This window comes from Psammomys obesus, unplaced genomic scaffold (assembly GCF_907164565.1).
Source record: "Psammomys obesus unplaced genomic scaffold, mPsaObe1.curated_primary_1811, whole genome shotgun sequence".
NCBI classification, from domain to species: domain Eukaryota; kingdom Metazoa; phylum Chordata; class Mammalia; order Rodentia; family Muridae; genus Psammomys; species Psammomys obesus.
Window position 1 is genome coordinate 8737944 of NW_026596143.1, and position 11028 is coordinate 8748971.

An 11028-nucleotide genomic window follows, 5' to 3' on the forward strand; every position below is an offset into this window, starting at 1 on the left:
TTCCTTCCTTCCTTCCTTCCTTCCTTCCTTCCTTCCTTCCTTCCTTCTTTCCTGTCTTCCTTCCTTCAGTTTAACAGTCAAATGCAGCTACATCACTCAGGCTCCATGACTGTATCATCGGAAGCATCACCCACTATAGCTCTAGGGGTTGTTCTGTTTTTATGTATCTTTACAGTAATGATTTCTACCATATATTCATAGTTATTCACTTACTGTCTATTGTCTCTACCAAGAAGCTAAGACCCATAACAGTTGTAGAAAAGCAATTTATCTTTGATTCATCTATAGATCTTCAAATAATAATCTGTCATTCATTATTGGACAAATGAATCTATTTAAATATGTTGGGAACGTTTTAAAGAACATTGAAAGGTGATTTTATGTTTATCCTATCTTATAGGTCTAGCATCCACATATAAGTGAGTATATACCATGTGTGTCTTTCTTCTTCTGGGATACCTCACTCAGGATGATCTTTTCTAGATCCCACCATTTGCCTGCAAATTTCATGATTTCCTTGTTTTTAATCGCCAAGTAGTATTCCATTGTGTAAATGTACCACAATTTCTGTATCCATTCCTCCATTGAGGGGCATCTGGGTTGTTTCCAGGTTCTGGAATAAAGCTGCTACAAACATGGTTGAGTAAATGTCCTTGTTGTGAACTTGAGCATCTTTTGGATATATACCAAGGAATGGTATAGCTGGATCTTGAGGAAGCACTATTCCTAATTGTCTGGGAAAGTGCCAGATTGATTTCCAAAGTGGTTGTACCAGTTTACATTCCCACCAGCAATGGAGGAGGGCTCCTCTTTCTCCACAATCTCTCCAGCATGTGTTCACTTGAGTTTTTGATCTTAACGATTCTGAGGGGTATGAGGTGAAATCTCAGGGTCATTTTGATTTGCATCTCCTTGATGGCTAAGGATGTTGAGCATTTCTTTAAGTGTTTCTCTGCAATTCTATATTCCTCTACAGAAAATTCTGTTTAGCTCCGTATCCCATTTTTTAATTGGATTTCTTGATTTGTTGATTTTTAACTTTTTTAGTTCTTTATATATTCTGGATATAAGCCCTCTGTCAGATTTGGGTTGGTGAAGATCCTTTCCCAGTCTGTAGGTTGTCATTTTGTTCTGATAACAGTTTCCTTTGTTTTACAGAAGCTTTTCAGTTTCATGAGATCCCATTTATTGATAATTGCTCTTAGAGCCTGTGCTGTTGGTGTTCTGTTTAGGAAGTTGTCCCCTGTGCCAAAGAGTTCTAGACTCTTCCCCACTTTTTCTTCGAACCGATTTAGTGTGTCTGGTTTTAGGTTGAGATCTTTGATCCACTTGGACTTTAGTCTCGTGCAGGGTGATAAATATGGATCTATTTTCATTTTTCTGCATGTAGACATCCAGTTGGACCAGCACCATTTGTTAAACATGCTGTCTTTTTTCTGTTGAATGGTTTTGACTTCTTTGTCAAAAATCAAGTATTCATAGGTGTGTGGGTTTATTTCTGGGTCTTCTATTTGGTTCCATTGATCCACCATTTGGTTTCTATCCCAATAACATGCAGTTTTTATTACTATTGCTCTGTAGTACAGCTTGAGATCAGGAATGGTGATACCTCTAGACACTCTGTTGTTGTACAGGAACATTTTGGAAATTCTGGGTTTTTGGTTTTTCCATATGAAGTTGAGATTTTTCTTTCAAGTTCTGAAAAGAATTGTGTTGGTATTTTGATGGGAATTGCATTGAATCTGTAGATTGCTTTTGGCAGAATGACCATTTTCACTATGTTAGTCCTACCAATCCATGAGCATGGGAGATCTTTCCATCTTCTAAAATTTGTACACCTAAAGAAACTAAACAAAAAGGAGGACCCGGAGTAAGATGATGAATCCTCACTTAGAAAGACAAATGGAATGGACAATGGAAGTAGGAGAAAACAAGTAACAGGACAGAAGCCTACTACAAAGGGCCTCTGTAACACTCTACTTAGCAGTGTCTCAAAGCAGATTCTGAGACTCATAATCAAACCTTCGGCAGAGTGCAGGGAATCATATGAAAGAAGGGTGAATTAGTAAGATCTGGAGAAGACAGGAGCTCCACAAGGACCAAATATATTTGGGCACATGAGGTCTTTTTTGAGACTGATTCTCCAGCCAAGTACAATGAATGGATATAACCTAGAAACGCTGTTCAGATGTAGCCCCTGGCAGCTCAGTATCCAAGTGGATTCCCTAGTAAGGGAACAGGGACTGTCTCTGACATGAACTCAGTGGCTGGCTCTTTGACCTCCCCACCTCCAAGGAAGGAGCAGCCTTGCTAGGCAACAGAGGAGGACATTGCAGCCAGCCCTAAAGAGACCTGATGAGCTACGGTCAGATGGAAGGGGAGGAGAACCTCCCCTATCAGTGGACTTAGAGAGGGGCAGGGAAGAGATGAGGGAGAGAGGTTGAGATTGGGAGGGAAAGTTGGAGAAGGCTACAGTTGGGATACAAAGTAAAGAAACTATACTTAATAAAAAATAATAAAAATAAAAATTTAATAAAAAATGAAAGATGATTTTATTATTTTCATAATTTGGGGGAGACAAATTTTTCTCCTTATATAGGCCAAGTTGACCTGTAACTTCTGAATCTCCTGTCTCAGCTTCAATCTCATACTTATTCCAGTCAAATATGACTGTATATGATTGTGTACATTGAGTAAACGAATGTCTAAAGACAGTTCTCTCTTTGCATTTTTTAAAATTTTGATCTGCCAAGAATACATGTGCAGGACGCAGCCAAAAACAAAAAAAGACAGAGTACAGAATCAAACCTAACATTCTTTCTCTTCTAAAACTCACATCTGAAATATTTTCTCTCATGATAAAAAGAATAATAAGCAGTTCACCTGAGTATAATTTTCACCATGATTACCTCAAAAAAAAAAAAAAACAGTTGTTAGTGCAGAATTTAACTGTGTAGGTACTTTCTGGGAAGTTTTACCCTACTGAATTTTAGAGATCAGGCTGGACCAGAACTAAGCACATTGTAAATCATTCTTACAACTCAAATTGAAGTTCCCTATCCAGTGGTTAACAGTGCATATCTATCTAAGTCTCTACTACTGGGAAAATTAGACAGTGTCCTATGACTATAAGTGCCCATGCTATAGAGAAGGAATTAGAGGCCATTAGCTCTTTCAGATTTAGATAACAATCAAACCGCAGCTAAGTGACCATGTTTTATTTTCTCTTCCTTATTAATTGCTGTGTTAACGTCTTCACTGGAATTTACAGCTAGATGGTTATAGTTTGAACTTTTCTTAAATGAATATTACCCATTTCAATCATTGTATACTATAAATAAGGGGTACATAATCCATAAGTCTTGGGAAATTAAAGCTTACAAATACATTCTTATCATTGTGATATTGGTTATTAACACACTGTGTTAGCCTTCTCTGGAAAGCTTTCAAGACAACCTAAAAAACAAAAAAGATAGGAACTCACTTCATAAATAAAAAGTATGAGTTCCCAAGAGTCTGTCCAAGGCCAATATATTCTTAGAAAGAAAAATGAAAGCCAGAAGAGTAGAATCACATAAAAAAAAAAAATGTGTTGTAATAAAGTTGAAGGTGGCTTATTGTCTGTATAGCTCAGTGCCCCTATTTCACAGAGAATAATAAAGAGGTTTTCCTAAATTATGAAAAAAAAACTTATCTCCCCAATGTCTAGTTTTCTTCTCTGATTACACACGAAGTTACTAAAGGGAGGCCAGACAAATGAAAAAATATTTATTTATAGTTACATAATTATTGCTGGGGAAAGTTTAAAAGAATCTACAAGCAAATTTCTAGAACCAATAAATAATTCTAGTAAGTATGTAGAATACAAAGTTAAAATAGAAATAATTTTTTTCTTAGATATTAGCAACTACCAGTGGGACTTAAAATAAACGTCAGTACCACATACGTTAGCATTTCAAAAGTGTATTTTTTATTTTATTTATTTTATTTTATTTGCTTGATTTATTTTTTACTTTTTAATTATTAGTTACATTTTATTAACTCTGTATCCCAGTGTATCCTGCTCCCTCATTCCCTTCCAAGTCCTCCCTCCCTCCATCATCTCCTCCCTGCCCCTTTCCAAGTCCACTGATGGGGGGGACCTCCTCCCCTTTCGTCTGGCCCTGTTTTTTTTTTTAATTTTATTTTTTTCTTATCAGTTACATTTTATTAACTCTGTATCCCAGCCATGTCCCGATCCCTCATTCCCTCCCAGTCCCTCCCTCCCTCCCTCCCTCATCTCCACGGTGCCCCTTGCCAAGTCCATTGATAGGGGGGACCTCCTCCCCATTCATCTGATCCTGTTTTATCAGGTATCTTCAGGACTGGCTGCAAAGCTCTCCTCTGTGGCCTAACAGGACTGCTCCTCCCTTGGGAGGTGGGGAGGCCAAAGAACCAGTCATTGAGTTCCTGTTAGAAATAGTCCTTGTTCCCCTCACTATGGGAAACCAATTGGTTACTGAGCTACCACAGGCTACATCTGAGCAGGGGTTCTAGGTTACATTCATACATGGTCCTTGGTTGCATGTCAGTCTCAGAAAAGACCCTGTGCCCAGATATATTTGGTCCTTGTGGAGCTCCTATCCTTTCCTCATCAGACTAACTCCCCTTCTTTCTTATGATTTCCTGTACTCTGCCAAAGGTTTGGTCATGAGTCTTTGCTTTGAAAACACTGCTAGTTAGAGTCTTTCAAATGCGCTCAGTAGACTCCTGTCAATGTTCAATGTGCATTCCCTCTGTCTTTCAACACGAGGATTGATAATCTTACCCCATGTCCACTCTCTTGATTATCTTTTTTAGGTGTATAGATTTCATTAGGTTTATCATATCTTATAGGTCTATATAAGTAAGTATATACCATGTTTGTCTTTCTCCTTCTGGGATATTTCACTCAGGATGATCTTTTCTAGATCCCACCATTTGCCTGCAAATTTCATGATTTTCTCCTTTTTGATTGCTGAGTAGTATTCCATTGTGTAAAAGTACGACAATTTCTGTACCCATTCCTCCGTTGATGGACATCTGGGTTTTCTCCTGGTTCTGGCTATTACAAATAAAGCTGCTATAAATGTGGTTGAGCAAATATCCCTTTTGTGTACTTGAGCAAACTTTGGGTATATACCTAGCAGTGGTATAGCTGGGTCTTGAGGAAGCACTATTCCTAATTGTCTTAGAAAGCGCCAGATAGATTTCCAGAGTGGTTGTATCAGTTTACATTCCCACCAGCAGTGGAGGAGGGTTCCCCTTTCTCCACAAGCTCTCCAGCATGTGTTGTCCCTTGAGTTTTTCATTTTGGCCATTCTGATGGGTGTAAGGTGATATCTCAGGGTCGTTTTGATTTGCATTTCCCTGATGGCTAATGAGGATGAGCATTTCTTTAAGTGTTTCTCTGCCATTCGATATTCCTCTACAGAGAATTCTCTGTTTAGCTCTGTTCCCCATTTTTTTAATTGGATTACTTGGTTTGCTGCTTTTCAGCTTCTTTAGTTCTTTGTATATACTGGATATTAGTCCTCTGTCAGATAAAGGGTTAGTGAAGATTCTTTCCCAATCTGTAGGCAGGCGTTTTGTTTTGATGACAGTGTCCTTTGCTTTACAGAAGCTTTTCAGTTTCCTGAGGTCCCATTTATTGATTGTTGCTCTTAGAGCCTGTGCTGTTGGTGTTCTGTTCAGGAAGTTGTCTCCTGTGCCAATGAGTTCTAGGCTGTTCCCCACTTTTTCTTCTAACCGATTTAGAGGATCTGGTTTTATGTTGAGGTCATTGATCCACTTGGACTTTAGTTTTGTGCAGGGTGATAAATATAGATCTATTTTCATTTTTCTGCATGTAGACATCCAGTTGGACCAGCACCATTTGTTGAAGATGCTGTCTTTTTTCCATTGAATGGTTTTGGCTTCTTTGTCAAAAATTGAGTATTCATAGGTGTGTGGGTTTATTTCTGGGTCTTCTATGCGGTTCCATTGATCCTCCTTTCTGTTTTTATGCCAATACCATGCAATTTTTATTACTATTGCTCTGTAGTACAACTTGAGATCAAGGATGGAGATACCTCCAGATGATCTGTTGTTATACAGGATTGTTTTGGAGATTCTGGGTTTTTTGTTTCTCCATATGAAGCTGAGAGTCTTTTTTTCAAGGTCTGTAAAGAATTGAGTTGGTATTTTGATGGGAATTGCATTGAATCTGTAGATTGCTTTTGGCAGGATGGCCATTTTCACAATGTTAATCCTACCAATCCATGAGCACGGGAGATCTTTCCATCTTCTGAGATCTTCTTCAATTTCTTTCTTCAGAGACTTGAAGTTTTTCTCAAACAGGTCTTTAACTTGCTTGGTTAGTGTCACCCCAAGGTACTTTATGTGGTTAGTGGCTATTGTGAAGGGTGTTGTTTCCCTAATTTCTTTCTCGGCCATTTTGTCTTTGGTATACAGGAGGGCTTCTGATTTTTTTGAGTTGATTTTGTATCCTACCACTTTGCTGAAGGTGTTTATCAACTGGAGGAGTTCTCTGGTTGAATCTTTGGGGTCGTTCATATATACTATCATATCATCTGCCAATAGTGACACTTTGACACCTCTTCCTTTCCAATTTGTATCCCCTTGATCTCCTTTAGTTGTCTTATTGCTCTGGCTAGGACTTCAAGTACTATGTTGAAGAGGTAGGGAGAGAGTGGGCAGCCTTGTCTTGTCCCTGATTTCAGTGGGATTGATTTAAGCTTCTCTCCATTGAGTTTGATGTTGGCTATAGGCTTGCTGTATATTGCCTTTACTATGTTTAGGTATGTGCCTTGTATTCCTGATTGCTCCAAGACTTTAAACATGAATGGGTGTTGGACTTTGTCAAATGGTTTTTCAGCATCTAAGGAGATGATCATGTGGTTTTTCTCCTTCAGTTTGTTTATGTGGTGGATTACATTGATGGATTTCCGTATGTTGAACCACCCTTGCATGCCTGGGATGAAGCCTACTTGGTCGTGGTGGGTGATATCTTTGATGTGTTGTTGGATTCAGTTTGCAAGTATTTTATTGAGTATTTTTGTGTCAATGTTCATCAGAGAGATATGTCTGAAGTTCTCTTTTTTTGTTGTGTCTTTGTGTGGTTTAGGTATCAGGGTGACTGTTGCTTCATAGAATGAGTTTGGTAATGTACCTTCTGTTTCTATTTTGTGGAATAGTTTGAAGAGAATTGGTGTGAGCACTTCTTTGAAGGTCTGGTAGAATTCCGCGCTGAAACCATCTGGCCCAGGGCTTTTTTTGGAGGGGAGACTGTGAATGACTGCTTCAATTTCCTTGGAGGATATAGGGCTGTTCAGTCTTTCTACCTGATCTTGACTTAATATTGGAAGATGGAATCTATCAAGAAAATTGTCCATTTCATTTAGATTTTCAAGTTTTGTGGCATATAGGCTTTTGTAGTATGACCTAATGATTGTTTGAATTTCCTCTGTGTCTGTAGTTATGTCACCCTTTTCATCTCTGATTTTGTTGATTTGGATAGATTCTCTCTGCTTTTGAGTTAGTTTGGCTAAGGGTTTGTCTATCTTGTTGATATTCTCAAAGAACCAGCTTTTTGTTTCATTGATTCTTTGATTAGTTTTATTTGTTTCTAATTGATTGATTTCAGCCCTGAGTTTGATTATTTCCAGCCTTCTGCTCCTCTTGGGTGTATCTGCTTCTTTTTTTCTAGGGTTTTCAGTTGGGCCATTAAGTTGTTTGTATGTGATGTTACAAATTTCTTCTTGCAGGCACTTAGTGCTATAAATTTTCCCCTGAGCACTGCTTTCAATGTGTCCCATAAATTTGGGTATGTTGTGCCTTCATTTTCATTGAATTCTAGGAAGTCTTTAATTTCTTTCTTTATTTCTTCCTTAACCCAGCTGTCGTTGAGTAAAAGGTTGTTCAGTTTCCATGTGCGTGTAGGCTGTTTATTATTTCTGTTGTTGTTGAGGTCCAGCTTAAATCCATGGTGGTCAGATAGAATACAAAGGATTATTTCAATCTTTTTGTATCTGTGGAGGCTTTCTTTATGACCAATTATATGGTCCATTTTGGAGAAGGTTCCATGCAGTGCTGAAAAGAAGGTATACTCTTTTGAGTTTGGATGAAAAGATCTGTAGACGTCTATTAGGTCCATTTGATTTAAGGTCTCTGTAAGTGTTTTTATTTCTCTATTTGTTTTCTGTCTAGTTGATCTGTCCCTTGGTGAGAGTGGAGTGTTGAAGTCTCCCACTATTAGGGTTTTAGGATCAATGTGTGATTTAAGCTTTAATATTGTTTCATTTATGAATGTAGGTGCTCTTGTATTTGGGGCATAGATATTCAAAATTGTGATGTCCTCTTGGTGGATTTTTCCTTTGATGAGAATATAGTGGCCGTCCTTATCTTTTTTGATTAACTTGGGTTGAAAGTCTATTTTATTAGATATTAGGATGGCTACTCCCGCTTGTTTTCTGGAACCATTTGCTTGAAAGACATTTTTCCAGCCCTTTACTCTGAGGTAGTGTTTATCTTTGTTGCATAGGTGTGTTTCTTGGATGCAACAGAATGATGGATCCTGTTTCTGCAACCATTCTGTTAGTCTGTGTCTTTTAATTGGGGAGTTGAGTCCATTGATGTTGATAGAAACTAGTGACCAACAATTGTTACTTGCTTTAGATGTGGTGTTGGTGGTGTCACTGAGTTTCATTGCTTGTCTTCTTTTGTTTTTTTTTGTTGTGTAGTTATCTATTTCCTCTGTTTCCTTCGATGTAGTTGTTTTCTTTGGTTTGGAGTTTCCCTTCTAGTAACTTCTGTAAAGCTGGGTTACTATGTAGATATTGTTTAAATTTGGTTTTGTCTTGGAATATCTTGAATTCTCCATCTATGTTGATTGAAAGTTTTGCTGGGTATAGTAGTCTGGGTTGGAATCTGTGGTCCCTTAAGGACTGTATGATTTCTGTCCAGGCCCTTCTGTCTTTCATAGTTTCTGTTGGGAAATCTGGTGTGATTCTGATAGGTCTACCTTCATATGTTACTTGGCCTTTTTCCCTTGCTGCTTTTAGAATTTTTTCTTTGTTTTGTAGGTTCAGTGTTTTTACTATGATGTGATGTGAAGAATTTCTTTTCTGGTCTAGTCTACTTGGTGTTCTGTAGGCCTCTTGTATGTTTATGGCCATCTCCTTCTTTAAGTTGGGAAAGTTTTCTTCTATAATTTTCTTGAAAATATTTTCCGGACCTTGGAGCCTGATGTCTTCTTTTTCTTCTACTCCTATTATTCTTAGGTTTTGTCTTTACATGGTGTCCTTGATTTCTTGTATGTTTTGTGTTTGGAACTTTTCTGATTTTATTTTTTCTTTGAGAGACATGTCAATTTCCGCAAGTGTATCTTTGGCTCCTGAGATTCTTTCTTCCATCTCTTGTATTCTGTTGGTGATGCTTACCTTTGTAGTGCCTGATCTTTTCTCTATGTTCTCCAGCTCCTGGTTTTTCTCTATTTGTGTTTTCTTTATTGATTCTAATTCTGTTTTCATGTCTTGCACTATTTCCTTCATCTGTTTGAATGTGCACTCCTGTTTTTCAATGATAGCTTCTATTTTTTTGTCCGTTTCCTCTCTATGTATCACTAATTGTGCCTCTACTTCTTTGGGTATAATTGCCTGTATTTCTATGAGAGCTTTGTTTATTTCTTCTTTATTTGCCTTCATTTGTGTGGACATTTCTTTGAGAGCTTTGTGCATTTCTTCTCTGTTTGCCTCAATTTTCGTGGTCATTTCTCTGAGAGCATGATTTGTTTCCTCTTGGTTAGTCCCGATTTCTTTGGTTATTTCTCTGAGGGCTTTGTTCATTTCATCTCTATGGGCCTGTAATAGCTGGAGAAACATAGTTTTGAGGTCGTTTTCTTGTATATCTAGTGAATTGAAGTGTCCATTGTTTTGTGGGGTTGCTGGTGAGGTCACTATGTCCTGATTTTTGTTGGGAGTGTTCTTATGTCTGCCTCTAGCCATCTGGTTATTTATAATCCTCAGTGGTTTTCCTTGAGATTGCAGTTTGGGCTATGATCCTCTCTTTCTGTTTTCTGGACTGTTTTTTCAGGAAGATGAGAGAGGTTCACTGCTTTGTGAGTGTGCACTGTGTTTTCAGTTTTGCCTAAGTAAAGAATGTGATGCTGGTGCTCTTCGAGTGCGCTTTTAGTGGGCGCAGTGTGCATGTGCGCACTCTGACTATTGCAGTGGCCTGCAAGTCACTATTATGCAGTTCTGACTGAGCTCCAGGGATTGTTTGCCTGGATTACCCTGGTGGACCCGCAAGGCAGAGGCTTCAATGTTGGGGTCGCTATCCCAAGAATCCCTCTGATGCCCACACTAGGAGTGTGGGTGGCAGGGATCTCTTCTGGTTGCTTCTGTGGAGAGACCCTGGGTCTGGGGCAATCTCTCCCTAGAAGGCTCACTCACTCTCTTGCAGGACCAGTTGGAATGCACAGGGGTTCCCCTTGCTCACTACTCTCTGTTTTGGTCCTGCTGCGGAAGTGCACGGGTAGGCTAACAGTCAGCTCTGTGACACTGTGGCCGCAGGACTCAGAGTCCACCTTTCCTGTGCGCTGCCTCTCTGTCCTTTCCCTCTGCCAGGAGGGGTTATGTTGACTGGTCCCTGGGTGGCACGGGAAAGAGTTAGGGTGAGTGTACTCAATCCCAGATCCCAGGCCCAGGTCTCTCTGCCAGAAGCAGCCTAGCGGTAGAATGTATGTTTGCTGATCCCAAGAGAGTACTGGGTAGGATTGAGTGTCCTCAGATCCAGAGCTTGGGTTTCTCTGCTAGGGGCCGCTGGAGAGAGGGTGCTGTGTCCTTGGCAGGCTGCCTCTCTGTCCTTCCCCTCTGACCTTCTCCTCTGCTAGGGCAAGCTTATGGAGGTGCTCTCAGGGGAGTGCCAGCAGGGGTTGGGGCTTCTCAGTCGGATCCTGAGCCCTGAGCCGGCGGCATTTCTCTGCCGGGGGGGGGGGGGGGCGCCGGGGGT